Raw genomic sequence first — 15,093 nt, 5'->3', positions numbered from 1 at the left:
TACACAACTCTGGAAATATCTGGAGTGCACATAAAAATTTTACCAGACTTGTAACTTTATGAAACATGCAGAGGGAAGAAAAATTTAAAATGAAACTTCTGTGTGCATTGTGGAGAAGAAACAAATCGAATAACACAAATGGAAAATCATAAATGCTTTGGAAATACAAATATTTAAGGATGTCATTGTGGGAAGAAAAAATGCAGAATTCACGGTGTTTGTTTCAGGGTACACGGTGTTCAGTTAATTCTAAGATCAGTGGGCCATTAAGGATGAGAGGCTGCTCTCCTGAGGAGTCTCCCCAGGGCCCCCAACACATCCTTGTCCCTCAGACTGTAGATGAAGGGGTTCATCATGGGGGTCACCACAGTGTACATCACAGAGACCACGGAGCTGTCATGGGGAGAATGGGTCCCTGCAGAACTGAGGTAAACCCCAAGGCCTGTTCCATAGAACAAGGAGACCACACAGAGTTGAGACCCAAAGTGGAAAATGCTTTAAAATTGCTTTCTGTGGAGGACATCTTCACTAGGGAGGCTATGATCAGAGAATAAGAAAAGAGGATCCCTGTGACAAGACACATGCCCAGCAGGGTAGTTGACACGTACAACAGGATGACACTGACATTGGTGATGGCATCAGACCTGGCCACCTTGAACACCTGAGCAAACTCACAGAAGAAATGAGGGATTTCTGTGTCCTTGGATAAGGTCAACTGCTTCATTAGTAGAATATGAAGCAGGGAGACCAAGAGCATGACAAACAATGACATCAGAACTAAGGAAACAGAGGTATCGGGGTTCATGATGGTCACATATTTCAAGGGATAGCAGATGGCCACAAAGCAGTCATATGACATTGTGGTTAGTGGTAAGTTATCCATTCCTACAAAAGCCAAAAATAAAAATATCTGGATGAGGCACTCTGTATACAAAACAAAATGCCTTTGCTGTGTGCGTGAATCTTAGCCAGCATATTTGGCATCATGGTGGAGGTGAAGCTGATGTCATTAAAGGACAGGTTGGAGAAGAAGAAGTACATGGGTGTGCGGAACTGGTAGGCAGAGCTGAAGGCCAGGATGATGAGCAGGTTCCCGAGCACCATGCTAGGTACATGGTCAAGAACAGGCCAAAGAGAATGGGATGTAATTTAGGGTCCTGTGAGAGGCCCAGGAGGAGGAAATGGGGTGTGCCTGTGTGGTTCAATGTTTCCATGTTCCAGCCAGATGTCACCATATTTACTTTACACTTTATGGGTCAAGTATAAACAGACTTTTCCCTTTCTACTGGTGCTTGCCAGTAATAGTGGTTCTCCGACCCCAGTGACAGCTCATGTCTCTTTCAGATCCGCAGATGGTCCATAGTTCCCTTCATGCAGTGGAGATTCCTCTCTGTTTACATCACTGGTTGCCTTGTTTTAATTCACTTACTTGAATTTATAAACAGAAATAAACAGTAAATTTGATAGAACTTTTCTAAGATTGGTGAAAACTTTTACGTATATTTACTTGATAATCTCCATATTTCTTTTGTTTTTTTCGTTTGCAATCCCCCTTAAACATGGATTTTTCATACAAGGAACATTCATTCTATGACCCAAGATTCACAGTGATTTGAAAGTTAACTCAGTCTTTTCTTTTTGTTTTTAAAATATATTTATTATCATTGTTTGTTTTTAAGACTTAAAAAATCTTTCATTCACACTAAAATCTCAGTAATTTAAACCCATTATTATTCATTTTAAATATTAATTTTGGGTAAGTAACTCTCCCAACATAACATATACATCTGTAGTTTTAAAATTGATTTTTTGAGTCAGAATTCCTGGGATAGGGTGTTGGGGAAACAACACAACACATGTGTGGCCTTGTGGTAGTTACTTAAATGCTCTTTACTACCACTATGCTGTCACTGCAGCAAGACAGTACAGGTTCATTGCAGGATGGAAGAAAAATTCAGGGAAGAGGTCTAATCTATTCTTTGCCTCCTGGAATACAGAAGGCATTTCACAAATGTGATTCTATCCTTAACATCTCAATAAATGAGTCCTGAATAGGTATTCCTGAGCAATACTCTCTTGAACACTGGCTGCCATCATAGAGGGACTCATCAATAGAAATATCAAAGGTTGGTTACCTCTTTGGAGACAGCATTTCCAGTTAAGGAAGTTTTCAGTGGCTTTTTCCTTCAGAGACTTCTTTCCCAGGATGATGCATGATACAAAACAAGATCAGTTCTAGACCTAGAATCCTGCTTTACATAAAGGCGTTGGATAACAGAATTCATCCCAGAAAAGAAAGTAATTGAATATAAATCATAATAATAGTCCCCACTGAAAAGTACATTTGAGAAATATCTAATAGGCATGCATGAGTGGGTCATCCTGAGCTGAGATTGTAAAAAGAAGCCAATTTCATTTTCATACATGAATAAATACAGTTGTTTTTAAACACTAGACAAGAAGTTACATTACACACTGAAGTATTTGTAATAAACTCACTACCATGCCAAGAAAGTCTCCTTCAACTTCAGTCACTTGATATTTTTATGAATACTTAAAAGTGTTGGTAACATGAAAAAGGAAATAGGACTGGGTATTTTGAGGTCGTACATAATGACATTAGACGTTGTATGGCATTAAGGAATGAGTGAAACAATACTTATAATAATATAGAATTAACAAAGGCTATCAGAAAGTGGAACCTCCTGCTAAAATTTGGTTTAGAATACAAAATAAGACCACAGACAAAACTGGAACAAAGTAGACAATATCCTGCAAAGAATAGATCTTTGGAGAAGTAGTTCATGAACAAGTCATTGGATGCAGATAATCTAACAGGAGCCTATGTTTTATTGAAAAGTATAGAGAAGGTTTAGGAACTCACCATTTTCCCATTATATTACACATCTTTTCTCTTCTTCTTTGTACTCCACCCACTCTCACAAGGGCACAGTCTCTGATGATTACCACTGGACCTTTCTTTTCTGAATGAACTGCTCCCAGGAGACCCAGCTGCTGGAACCAGAGAAGCACAAGCTATGGGAAACAGGACTGTTCTAGTTGCTAGAGTCTCACACTATGAAGCCTTACAGCTCTTCATTAAATAGTCTTTTTGTCTTGCCATTCACTGAACAATGCATCTACCTTGGCATGCAAGAAAGAAAGTACAGTGCAAAATATTCAGTTTATTTTGAGTCTATGTAGGCAGCTGCTAGTGACCCATATGGCTCTGGAGGTTCCTGGAGTGAAGGACCCTGAAACAATGAGAAAATTGACAAAAGATGGGGTTAGGTGGAGCCCTACTCTCCTGATGGGAAGAAAGGAACTATTCAAACCCCTGTGGAACTCAGAAAGATGATGTCCATTTCAACTCTGCTGCCTAGTAACCCATTGCTTGGATTATCTAGGAGCTTGGTGTTTTCCTGGGTTGAAGCAACTTCTTCACATGGCTTGCCCTGAATAATCTTAGCTTTTGGGACAGTCATGCTGCAGCCATGCACATGAGGTCAATTTCCAGCTTCAATGGCTCCCAACAGGAAGCAGGGATGAAGATACATTTATTTTCTCCAGGGAGGAACTTTGGATTTTTTTGTTTGATTTGAAAGGCATATGATTTACTCGGAGCAATATTCAAATTATTCAAGGAATCAATCACAGCAAAAAAATGTACTTTGATACACTCTTCAGAAGACTCTGGAGATTTTGTGGATCGATATGTGCCCATAATGATATGAAAGGAAAAATTTCTTCTTCAAATTTTTTTCAATTTTTTAACTTCTCAAATGTTTAAATTTGTTTCTCTCTCTCTGTCTCTCTGTGTCTCTGTCTCTCTCTATATATAATTTTTACCATTTGCCCAACATTTTGCAAGCACTGCTAATCTCTGTTAGTCATTTTTCTGATGAATTTCAGTGAATTCAGCTTTATCAAATCTACATATGAATGAGATCATTAAATATTTATCTTTTTGCACTTAGCTTGTTTCATCTAACATTTTTTCTAAGTCATCCATGTCAATGTAAACACTCTGTCTCTCTCTCTCTCTCTCTCTCTCTCTCTATATATATATATATATATATATATGATTGATATATATATGATGTGTATATATATATATGATGTGTGTATATATATGATGTGTGTATATATATTCATGTTTTAAATGCCTGCTTTTCCATTCACACACAGGTAGAGTACTGACATTGGCTATTGTCAGTAATGATCCAGTAAAAATCCAGTGCACCCTCTAATACAGAAAACATAGACGTACCAATCTAGGCTTATATATGCCTAGAACTTCACCTGAAGGGTTCATAAGAATTGATTTTAGTATGTATGATAGTATGAACAACTACACTGAAGAAAATGAGAGACCATGGTAACCACTGATGATTTCCTGTCATTTGATTTCAAAAGCCAATAATGCTTTTGTTCTTGGTTTTGATTGGTTTTCAGCTGCTTTCAATGATTTGATCCCAATATGTATGAAGATAAGCACAGCTATGTTGAGGAAAACCAGATATGTTATGGTAGCCATTTTTGGTTTCCTAGTGTCTGGTCTTGAAAGCCCTTACTGTTATCATTCTTGTGTTTTGATTACTTTTATACTATTTTGATGTTTATTAACTTATTGTGAATATATGGACAAGCATTTCAAAAAAAACAAGAGACATTATGGTAGGCAATGTGGATTTCCTGGGTTTTCTGAAATCCTGTGTTATTTGCATTGTTTTGCTCTGCTGTGCTCTACTTTGTTCTGTTTTGTTTTGTTTTATTCTCTATAAAGTGAAAAAGGCTTCAATCATTTTTCAGTGCTCCTTTAATTTTTCATCTTTGTCTTCTTTGGATATGCTCACCAAATATGTTTATGATTTCTGTTTTTACCTGGGAAGTTATTTCTGATTTGATTTCTTTTTTTTTTTTATTCAAGAGGAAAAAGAGAAAAACACAAAACAAACCAAAGCGGCGTAAGGGTACACGCAATACAGAACTACAAAACAAAACAAAACAAAACAAAACAAAAAAACATAACAGTAAGAAATTACCTGCTAGTAGATTACACACTATCTTCTTGAAAATAGTTCCTCAAATCACAGTATCAAAGAACACAAGGTGGACATTCAAACAGGGAGACTGCAAACAGCTGTGTTCAATGTTCCAAAAACATTGATAAAGTCAGCTATTTAACACCCCCAAACACACTTGCTGTTATATCCGTTAGAGCTCTTTTTCTTTTTTTTTCCTTCTCTTTTTTACAACAAAATTTACACATCTTGGATTTTATTACTCCTTAGTGCTTATTACTTTCTTTGGGGGGGGAGAATACAGTCAAATATGGCAAAACAAAGCTGTCAGTCAATACCAAGGATAGACATAGCACATGGTGCAGAACAGAGTACAAGTTTATCAACAATGGTTATCAACGTTGTCCCTTGTTTCCTTAAAAAGAATTGTCTATCTTATTAGATATTATAAAGTTGGACAAAACAGTAGAGAACAAGACGAATAAAACTTAGGCATTGTAAACATTACAGGACTTCCAAAGAAGACAATAGTCAAACCAGAATGGGTATCTTAGTGAATCTTATTGTCTTCAAAGTAGTTGCCTATGTCTTCAAACTTGACACCATCATATAGAATGGAACAGAGTCTAATCAGTCAAAACAAGATCGTGGGAGTACTACAGGACTTCAAAACAAGTTAATAGGAAATCGAAAAGAGTTACTATTTATATATCCTAATTTTTTGAATTTTTTCTTTAATTAAGACAAACATAAGAAATGACTAAATAATTTTTTTGAAACAATAAGGGGGAGATTGAGATAAAACAGGACATAACAATATAACAATAGAGGTCACAGCATGACTGTTTCAACAACCTAGTACTTCACCACCTTATAACCTGACTTAATAGTAGTTACCATAGTGTCTTTTTCCTTGAAATATTTGGATAAAATTTCATATACTCTAGGTTCAAATATTTTCATATCAAGAAGCCCAGAATAAAGCCTTTCTAATTAATGAGTGAAAACTTTATAAGGCTTCAAGGCCACCTAATGGGGAATCATGATTACCACATATTTTTATATATTTGAATCATTATTTACATTAGGGAAACTATTCGGTATTCACACATGCGAGATTGATTTATTTCACTAATGAGTATAGTCTCAAGCTGCACCCATTTATTGATAAATATCTCAATGTGATCCTTCTTTATAGCTGAATAATACTCCATTGTATAGAAATACCACAACTTTTTTATCCATTCCTCAGTTGATGGGCACTTGGGTTGTTTCCAAGATCTGGCGATTACAAATTGTGCTGCTATAAACATAGGTGCACATATATCACTGTGGTATGATGCTTTCAGTTCTTCTGGGAATATGCCTAGAAGTGGAATAGCTGGAATAAATGGGATTTCCAGTCCCAACTTTTTGAGAAATCTCCAGACAAATCTCCACAAAGGCTGTACCAGTCTACACTCCCACCAGCAGTGCAGGAGAGTTCCTTTTTCCCCACAGCCTCTCCAGCATTTGTTGCCGGTTTTCTTGATCCTGGCCATTCTTTCAGGAGTGAGATGGTATCTCAGTGTGGTTTTAATTTGCATTTCTCTAATGACCAATGATGATGAGCATTTTTTCATGTATTTATTTGCCATTTGCATTTCTTCATCTGAGAATTGCATATTCATCTCAGATGCCCATTTTTGGATTGGATCTTTGAATTTCAGAGGTCTGAGTTTCTTTAATTCTTTATATGTTTTAGACAAGAGGCCCTTGTCTGAGAGAGAGTTCACTAAAATCTTTTCCCAGTTTGTGGGTTTTCTTTTCACTATGCTGGAGATTTCTTTTGACATGCAGAAACTTTTTAATAAGAAGTGGTCCCAGTTATTGATTCTGGGAAGTATTTCCCGTGCAGTTTGAGTCCTGTTCATGAATTCTTTACCTACTCCTATGTCTCCAAGGTTTCTACCTATTTTGTCTTCCAATAGATTTAGTGTTTCTGTTTTAATATTCAGATCTTTGACCCACTTAGATTTTAATTTAGTACATGGTGATAGACATGGGTCTAGCTTTAGTTTTCGGCAAATGGAGAGCCAGTTTTTCCAGCACCATTTATTAAAGAGACTGTCGTTCTTCCAGTGAACCTGCTTGGCTCCTTTATCAAAAATAAGGTGGTTGAGTGTGTTCGTAGTTGTGGTTGTATCTTCTAATCTATTCCACTGATCTTCAGCTCTGTTTTGATTCCAATACCATGTTGATTTTACTACTGTTGCTTTGTAGTATAACTTCAAGTCAGGGATTGTGATGCCTCCTGCTTTGTCTTTGCTGCTTAGAATTGCCTTTGCGATTCTAGGTCTCTTCTGGTTCCAGATGAAATTTAGGAGTGATTTCTCTAGATCTATAAGGTATGTTGATGGTATTTCTATTGGGATTGCATTGAATCTGTATAACAGTTTTGGGAGAATGGCCATTTTCACAATGTTTGTTCTTCCTATCCATGAGCAATGGATGTCTTTCTATTTTCTGAGATCATCTTCAATTTCCTTTTTCAGTGTATTATAATTTTCACTGTATAAGTCTTTCACTTCTTTCGTAAGAGTAATTCCTAAATATTTCATTTTTTTGCTTGCTAATGTGAATAGTCCAGTTTCTCTTATTTCCCTCTCTGTAATTTTGTTGTTCGTGTATAGGAATGCTATTGATTTCTGAGTATTGATTTTGTATCCAGCCACATTACTGAATTTATTTATTGTATCTAAGAGTATTTCAATGGAGTTTAGGGGGTCTTCTATGTAGAGTATCATGTCATCTGCAAACAATGATAATTTAACTTCTTCTTTTCCTATCTTTACCCCCTTTATTTCTCTTTCTTGCCTAATTGCTCTGGCTAGTACTTCCAGTACTATATTAAATAGGAGTGGTGATAAAGGACATCCTTGTCTTGTACCCGATTTTAAAGTAAAGGCTTTCAATTTTTGGCCATTTAGTATGATGCTGGCTGTTGGTTTGTCATAAATGGCCTTTATTATATTGAGGTAAAGACCATTTATTCCAATTTTCTGTAAAGTTCTTATCATGAATAAGTGTTGGACCTTATCGAAGGCTTTTTCTGCATCTATAGAGATGATCATGTGATTCTTATTTTTGGCTTTATTGATATGGTGGATTACATTTATTGATTTGCGTATGTTGAACCATCCTTGCATTCCTGGGATGAATCCTACTTGGTCATGGTGTATAATCTTCTTGATGATTTGCTGGATCCTATTTGCCAATATTTTATTGAGGATTTTTGCATCTGTGTTCATTAGGGAGATCGGTCTATAGTTCTCTTTTATAGTTGGGTCTTTCTCAGGTTTTGGTACTAGAGTAATATTTGCTTCCAGGAATGACTTAGGAAGGATTGCTTCCCTTTCAATTTCATGAATAGTTTGAGGAGTGTCGGCATTAGGTCTTCTTTATATTTCTTGTAGAATTCTGCAGTGAATCCATCTGGGCCTGGGCTCTTCTTGGTGGGCAAGGACCCAATTACATTCTCAATTTCATTAGCAGAGATTGGGTTATTCAACAGTTTTATATCCTCTTGATCTAGCTTTGGTACTTCATATGCTTTTAAGAATCTGTCTATTTCTTCTGTGTTATCAAACTTTTGAGAGTAGAGGTTTTCGAAATAGCTGTTGATGATCCTCTGTATTTCTATTGGGTCTGTAGTGATTTCTCCTTTTTCATTTCTTATTGCATGAATTTGAGCTTTTTCTTTCCTTTTTTTAATAAGGTTGGCTAGGGGCTTATCGATTTTATTTATTCTTTCAAAGAACCAACTCTTTGATTCGTTGATTCTTTGGATTGTTTTCTTAGTCTCTATTGCATTGATTTCTGCTCTGATTTTTATAATTTCCTCTCTTCTTTTGGCTTTGGGCTTGACTCGCTCTTCTTTTTCTAGCTGTTTGAGGTGTAGCATCAAGTTATTTATTTGTATTCGTTCTGTTTTCCTGATGTGGGAATTCAGTGCAATAAATTTTCCTCTCAGAACGGCTTTCATTGCATCCCACAGATTCCGGTAAGTTGTATCTGCATTTTCATTTTCTTTTAGGTATTGTTTAATTTCTTCTTTAATTTCTTCTGTGACCCACTGATTACTCAAGAGTGTGTTATTTAGTTTCCATGTGTTTGCGGAATTTTTGAAGTATCCTTTGTCATTAATTTCTAATTTCAGAGCGCTATGATCCGATAATATGCAAGGGATGATTTCAACTCTTTTGCATTTGCTTAAATATGTTCTGTGAGTTAATATATGGTCTATTTTAGAAAATGATCCATGTACTGCTGAGAAGAATGTGTATTCTGATGTTGTTGGGTGGAACATTCTGTATATGTCTATCAAACCCATTTGTTCACAGGTGTGATTCAGTTCTGTTATTTCTTTGCTCATTTTCTGTCTGGTTGATCTGTCCCTTGGTGTCAGTGATGTATTAAGGTCTCCTGTTACAATTGTGTTACTGATAATTTCAGTTTTCATTTCTGTTAATAATTGTTTTATATAACTGGGTGCTCTGGAGTTTGGTGCGTATATATTTAAGATAGTTATCTCTTCCTCTTGGAGTTTTCCCCTTACGAGTATGTAGTGACCTTCTTTGTCCTTTATGGTCATTGTTGGTTTAAAGTTCACGTTGTCTGCAAACAGAATGCCTACTCCTGCCTTTTTTTGGATTCCTGCTGCATGAAGAATTGTTTTCCATCCTTTGACTTTCAGTCTGTGAGTATCTTTCTGGGTTAGATGGGTTTCCTGTAAACAGCATATGGTTGGATTTTGTTTCTTCATCCATTCTGCTAGTCTGTTTCTTTTGATTGGTGCATTGAGACCATTTACATTAATGGTTATTACTGTTAAATGCTGGTTAATTGTAGGAATGTTATCTCTCTGCTGTTGCATCTTTATCTTTCGGTTCTGTTTAATTATTTGCTTTGCTTAGTGGTTTTTTCTTTTGTGTATCTAAACTGTCTTTCAATATTTTTTGCAGGGTTGGTTTGGTGTTCGTGAAGTTCTTCAGCTGTTCTTTGTCATGGAAGTATCGTATTGCACCATCTATTTTGAATGATAGTTTTGCAGGATATATCAGTCTTGGTTGGAAATCATTTTGCTTTAGGATCTGGAATACTTCACTCCATGCTCTTCTTGACTTTATCGTTTGTGCTGAGAAATCTGCTGTGATTCTGATAGGTTTTCCTTTATAAGTGATTTGTCTTTTCTCTCTGACAGCTTTTAATAATCTATTCTTGTGTTGGATTTCTGGGATGGTGATTATTATATGTCTGGGTGTAGTTTTATTTTGGTTATGACTGTTTGGAGTTCTATATGCTTCACTGATCCTGATGTCAGTTTCTGATCTCATGCTTGGGAAATTTTCAGCTATTACTTCTCTAAATATCCTCCTGACATCCTTCATGTTGTCTCCCTCTCTTTCATTAATCCCTATCATTCTTATGTTATTCTTCTTTGCATCGTCTTGCAGTTGTTGAATTGTTGTTTCCTGGTTCCTTGTTATTTTCAAAAGATCTTTCCTTTCCTGTTCACTAGCTGCAATCCTGTCTTCAAGGTCTGAAATTCTATCTTCACTTTCATTAAGGTGGTTTTTACAACTTTCAGTGGAGTTTTTTATTTCCTGTATATCTCTGTGCATCTGCATTATGTATTCTGTTTGTTTCTTATATTGCTCGTCTAGGGATTCTATCTTTTTGTTTAGTTCCTCCAATTTTTTATCTGTGTTTTCTTTAGATATATTTAGAATCTCTTTCATTTCTTTTATCATTTCTTCTTTTATCTGGGAGATTATTTCGAGTTTGAATTTCTTTAAAGCTTCCTGGAGTTGCTTGTCAATTTCAGTGGCTATTGTGTCCGATATATGAGGTGGATGGGATATATTTTCTTCTATATACATCGCTCCTAGGGTTTCTTGAGATGGGCTGGAGGTTTGAGGTTGTAATTTGGTCTTTCGTTTTGTCATTTTCCTATATTTCTGTGTTTCAAGTGTTATTTGAAAGCTTCCTCAGGATCTGTTGAAAATCCCCTTCTATGTTTGGAGCTACTGAGACTCTGGCACCACGCTACCCCAAGCCATTAGGCCTACAGAACCAGTGGCCCTCCTCTGCCTGCTCAGAACTCCACAGTTCCAGACAAGCTGGGCCTCAGGGACACTGTGCGCCCACCTGCCCCTTGGAAGCTCCACAGTTCTTCAATCGCAGCCGGGTTAGGGTACTCACCACAGGCCGCAGTGCTTCAGGAACCTGTGGACCCTCCCTGGTTGCAGAGATATCCACAGTCCTCCAGACACATGGAGAGGCTGATGCAGGCACCCCAGATCTGCCCAGCTCCTCCTCTGCAGACCAATGGCCAGGCGCAGCAGCTAAACAGGCTGGGCTAGGCTGGTAGTGTGGGCCAGCCCACCTATCAGGAGCTCAGCAGGTCTCCAAATGAAGCCGGAATGGGGAGGCTGATGTGGAAGCCTCAAACCCACCTCTCCCCTTCACTGCACCTGGAAGCCTGAGGGAACTCCAGCAGTCTGGGTGCAGATATCCAGAGTCCTCCAGACACGCAGAGAGGCCGGTGAGGGCACCCCAGATCTGTCCAGCTCCTCCTCTGCAGGCCTATGGCCAGGCGCGGCAGCTAAACAGGATGGGCTAGGCTGGTAGTGTGGGCCAGCCCACCTATCGGGAGCTCAGCAGGTCTCCAAATGAAGCCGGGAATGGGGAGGCTGATGTGGAAGCCTCAAACCCACCTCTCTCCTTCACTGCACCTGGAAGCCTGAGGGAACTCCAGCAGTCTGGGCGCAGATATCCAGAGTCCTCCAGACATGCAGAGAGGCCAGTGAGGGCACCCCAGATCTGCCCAGCTCCTCCTCTGCAGACCTATGGCCAGGCGCGGCAGCTAAACAGGCTGGGCTAGGCTGGTAGTGTGGGCCAGCCCACCTATCGGGAGCTCAGCAGGTCTCCAAATGAAGCCAGGAATGGGGAGGCTGATGTGGAAGCCTCAAACCCACCTCTCTCCTTCACTGCACCTGGAAGCCTGAGGGAACTCCAGCAGTCTGGGCGCAGATATCCAGAGTCCTCCAGACACGCAGAGAGGCCAGTGAGGGCACCCCAGATCTGCCCAGCTCCTCCTCTGCAGACCTATGGCCAGGCACGGCAGCTAAACAGGATGGGCTAGGCTGGTAGTGTGGGCCAGCCCACCTATCAGGAGCTCAGCAGCTCTCCAAATGAAGCCGGGAATGGGGAGGCTGATGTGGAAGCCTCAAGCCCACCTCTCTCCTTCACTGCACCTGGAAGCCTGAGGGAACTCCAGCAGTCTGGGCGCAGATATCCAGAGTCCTCCAGACATGCAGAGAGGCCAGTGAGGGCACCCCAGATCTGTCCAGCTCCTCCTCTGCAGGCCTATGGCCAGGCGCGGCAGCTAAACAGGATGGGCTAGGCTGGTAGTGTGGGCCAGCCCACCTATCGGGAGCTCAGCAGGTCTCCAAATGAAGCCGGGAATGGGGAGGCTGATGTGGAAGCCTCAAACCCACCTCTCTCCTTCACTGCACCTGGAAGCCTGAGGGAACTCCAGCAGTCTGGGCGCAGATATCCAGAGTCCTCCAGACATGCAGAGAGGCCAGTGAGGGCACCCCAGATCTGCCCAGCTCCTCCTCTGCAGACCTATGGCCAGGCGCGGCAGCTAAACAGGCTGGGCTAGGCTGGTAGTGTGGGCCAGCCCACCTATCGGGAGCTCAGCAGGTCTCCAAATGAAGCCAGGAATGGGGAGGCTGATGTGGAAGCCTCAAACCCACCTCTCTCCTTCACTGCACCTGGAAGCCTGAGGGAACTCCAGCAGTCTGGGCGCAGATATCCAGAGTCCTCCAGACACGCAGAGAGGCCAGTGAGGGCACCCCAGATCTGCCCAGCTCCTCCTCTGCAGACCTATGGCCAGGCACGGCAGCTAAACAGGATGGGCTAGGCTGGTAGTGTGGGCCAGCCCACCTATCAGGAGCTCAGCAGCTCTCCAAATGAAGCCGGGAATGGGGAGGCTGATGTGGAAGCCTCAAGCCCACCTCTCTCCTTCACTGCACCTGGAAGCCTGAGGGAACTCCAGCAGTCTGGGCGCAGATATCCAGAGTCCTCCAGACATGCAGAGAGGCCAGTGAGGGCACCCCAGATCTGCCCAGCTCCTCCTCTGCAGACCTATGGCCAGGCGCGGCAGCTAAACAGGCTGGGCTAGGCTGGTAGTGTGGGCCAGCCCACCTATCGGGAGCTCAGCAGGTCTCCAAATGAAGCCAGGAATGGGGAGGCTGATGTGGAAGCCTCAAACCCACCTCTCTCCTTCACTGCACCTGGAAGCCTGAGGGAACTCCAGTAGTCTGGGCGCAGATATCCAGAGTCCTCCAGACACGCAGAGAGGCCAGTCAGGGCACCCCAGATCTGCCCAGCTCCTCCTCTGCAGACCTATCTGATTTGATTTCTTTTACAGCTTCCTGGAGCTCTATTTTTACTTCAACTGCCATTATTTCAGAAATTTTAGATGTGATTTCTAAATTCATCCATAGATCTAGATTGGCATTTTGCTCTTCATTTCTGACATTTTCCTTCCCTCCAGTTTAGTCAGTGGCTGTATCCTACTTGCTTCCTGTGTTGGCAGCCCTCTGTCAGCAGGCCTCAGTGAAGGTTACACATTGCTGTAGGTCTCTGGGTGCTGACTCACAGCCCCTGAGGGCTTTAGGGATGTTTCTCAGATGTGGAAGAATCACTGGGTGTGGACTCTGGGTCTCTGTCGGCCTCACTGAGAGTTCCCAGATGACTGCATGTTGTTGGGCACCATGTACTTCAGAGGTAGTTACCAGAAATGGATCAGTCAATGGGCACAGCTTCAAAGTCTGTGAAGGCCTCATTTTTTTCCTGGATGACAGTGCATTGCTGGGTGCAGGCTCCTGGTCACTTCCATCCTAAGGGGTGGTGCCTAGGTGTTCATGGGTCACTGGGTGAAGAGTCCTAACCTGCAGAGGCCCCAGGGAGGATTTCCAGATGACTGTGTGTAATAGATTACAGCTTCTTGGTACCCAGGAGCCTCACCTGTGGCTCCTGAGTTTGGGCAAGTCACTGCTCCCCAATTTCTGTGGGCCTCACTGTGGGTTCTCAGATGATCATGAGTCTCTGTTGGAGCAGATTCCAGGTCCTGATAGGCCTCAGAGAGATTCCCAGATATGGGCAGGTCACCCGTCTTTCCATTTTCTGATATTCTCTTTGATCTCCTTTTCAGGGTATTGTAACTTTCAATAAATAGATTTTTTTTACCTTCTTTGTTAGAGTCCTTTCTAATTATTTCATTTTTGATGCTATTGTGAAGGGTCTTATTTCTCTAATTTCTTTCTCAGTGAGATTGTTATTTGTGTGCAAGAATGCTATTGATTTTGAGTGTTGACTTTGTATTCAGCTATTGTACTGAATGTGAATATTGAATCTAGAAGCCTTTCATTGGAGTTTTTGAGGTTCGCTAGGGTATCATGTTATCTATAAATGTTGACAATTTAACTTCTTCCTTTGCTATCCTTATTGTTTTATTTCACTGTGTTGTCTAATTGCTCTAATATTTCCAGAACTGCATTGAATATAATTGGTGATAATGGGAAATCATCTTGTTCCTGATTTTGGAGGAGGCTTTACCTTGTGTCTATTTAATATTGTCAACACCATATTAGACATACAGATTTTTACAATGACTTCATTGGCATGAATAAACCTGGAAATATTGCTTCTCTTTCTATTTCATTGAAGAGTTTGAGGAGTATTGGCATTAGATCTTCTGTACATTTCTTATAGAACTCTGTTTTGTAACCAGCAGGACATGGGCTTTTCTATGTTAGTAGGTTTTTAGCTATATTTTCAATTTCATAGACTGATACTGGGCTCACTAGGATTTTTATATCTTCTTGATTCAGCTTTGGTAATCCATATGTATCTAGCAATCTATTCATTTAATCTCTGGTATCCATTTTTTAGAATAAAATTCTTGAAGGAGGTATTGATCTGAATTTCTGAAACATCTGTAATAATTTCACCCTTT

General features: G+C 40.4%; 1 pseudogene; it reads right to left on the bottom strand.

The window, feature by feature from the left end:
• Positions 1-266: 266 nt before the first annotated feature.
• On the bottom strand, positions 267-1,214 carry LOC100732432 (olfactory receptor 7D4-like; annotated as a pseudogene).
• Between the last annotated feature and the right edge of the window lie 13,879 nt (positions 1,215-15,093).

The sequence above is a fragment of the Cavia porcellus genome, unplaced genomic scaffold, assembly GCF_034190915.1.
Source record: "Cavia porcellus strain 051 isolate PalLab524CR breed Dunkin Hartley unplaced genomic scaffold, mCavPor4.1 scaffold_17, whole genome shotgun sequence".
NCBI classification, from domain to species: Eukaryota; Metazoa; Chordata; class Mammalia; order Rodentia; family Caviidae; genus Cavia; species Cavia porcellus.
The sequence above is the reverse complement of the archived record's forward strand: the minus strand, read 5'-3'. Positions and strand labels throughout refer to the sequence as shown.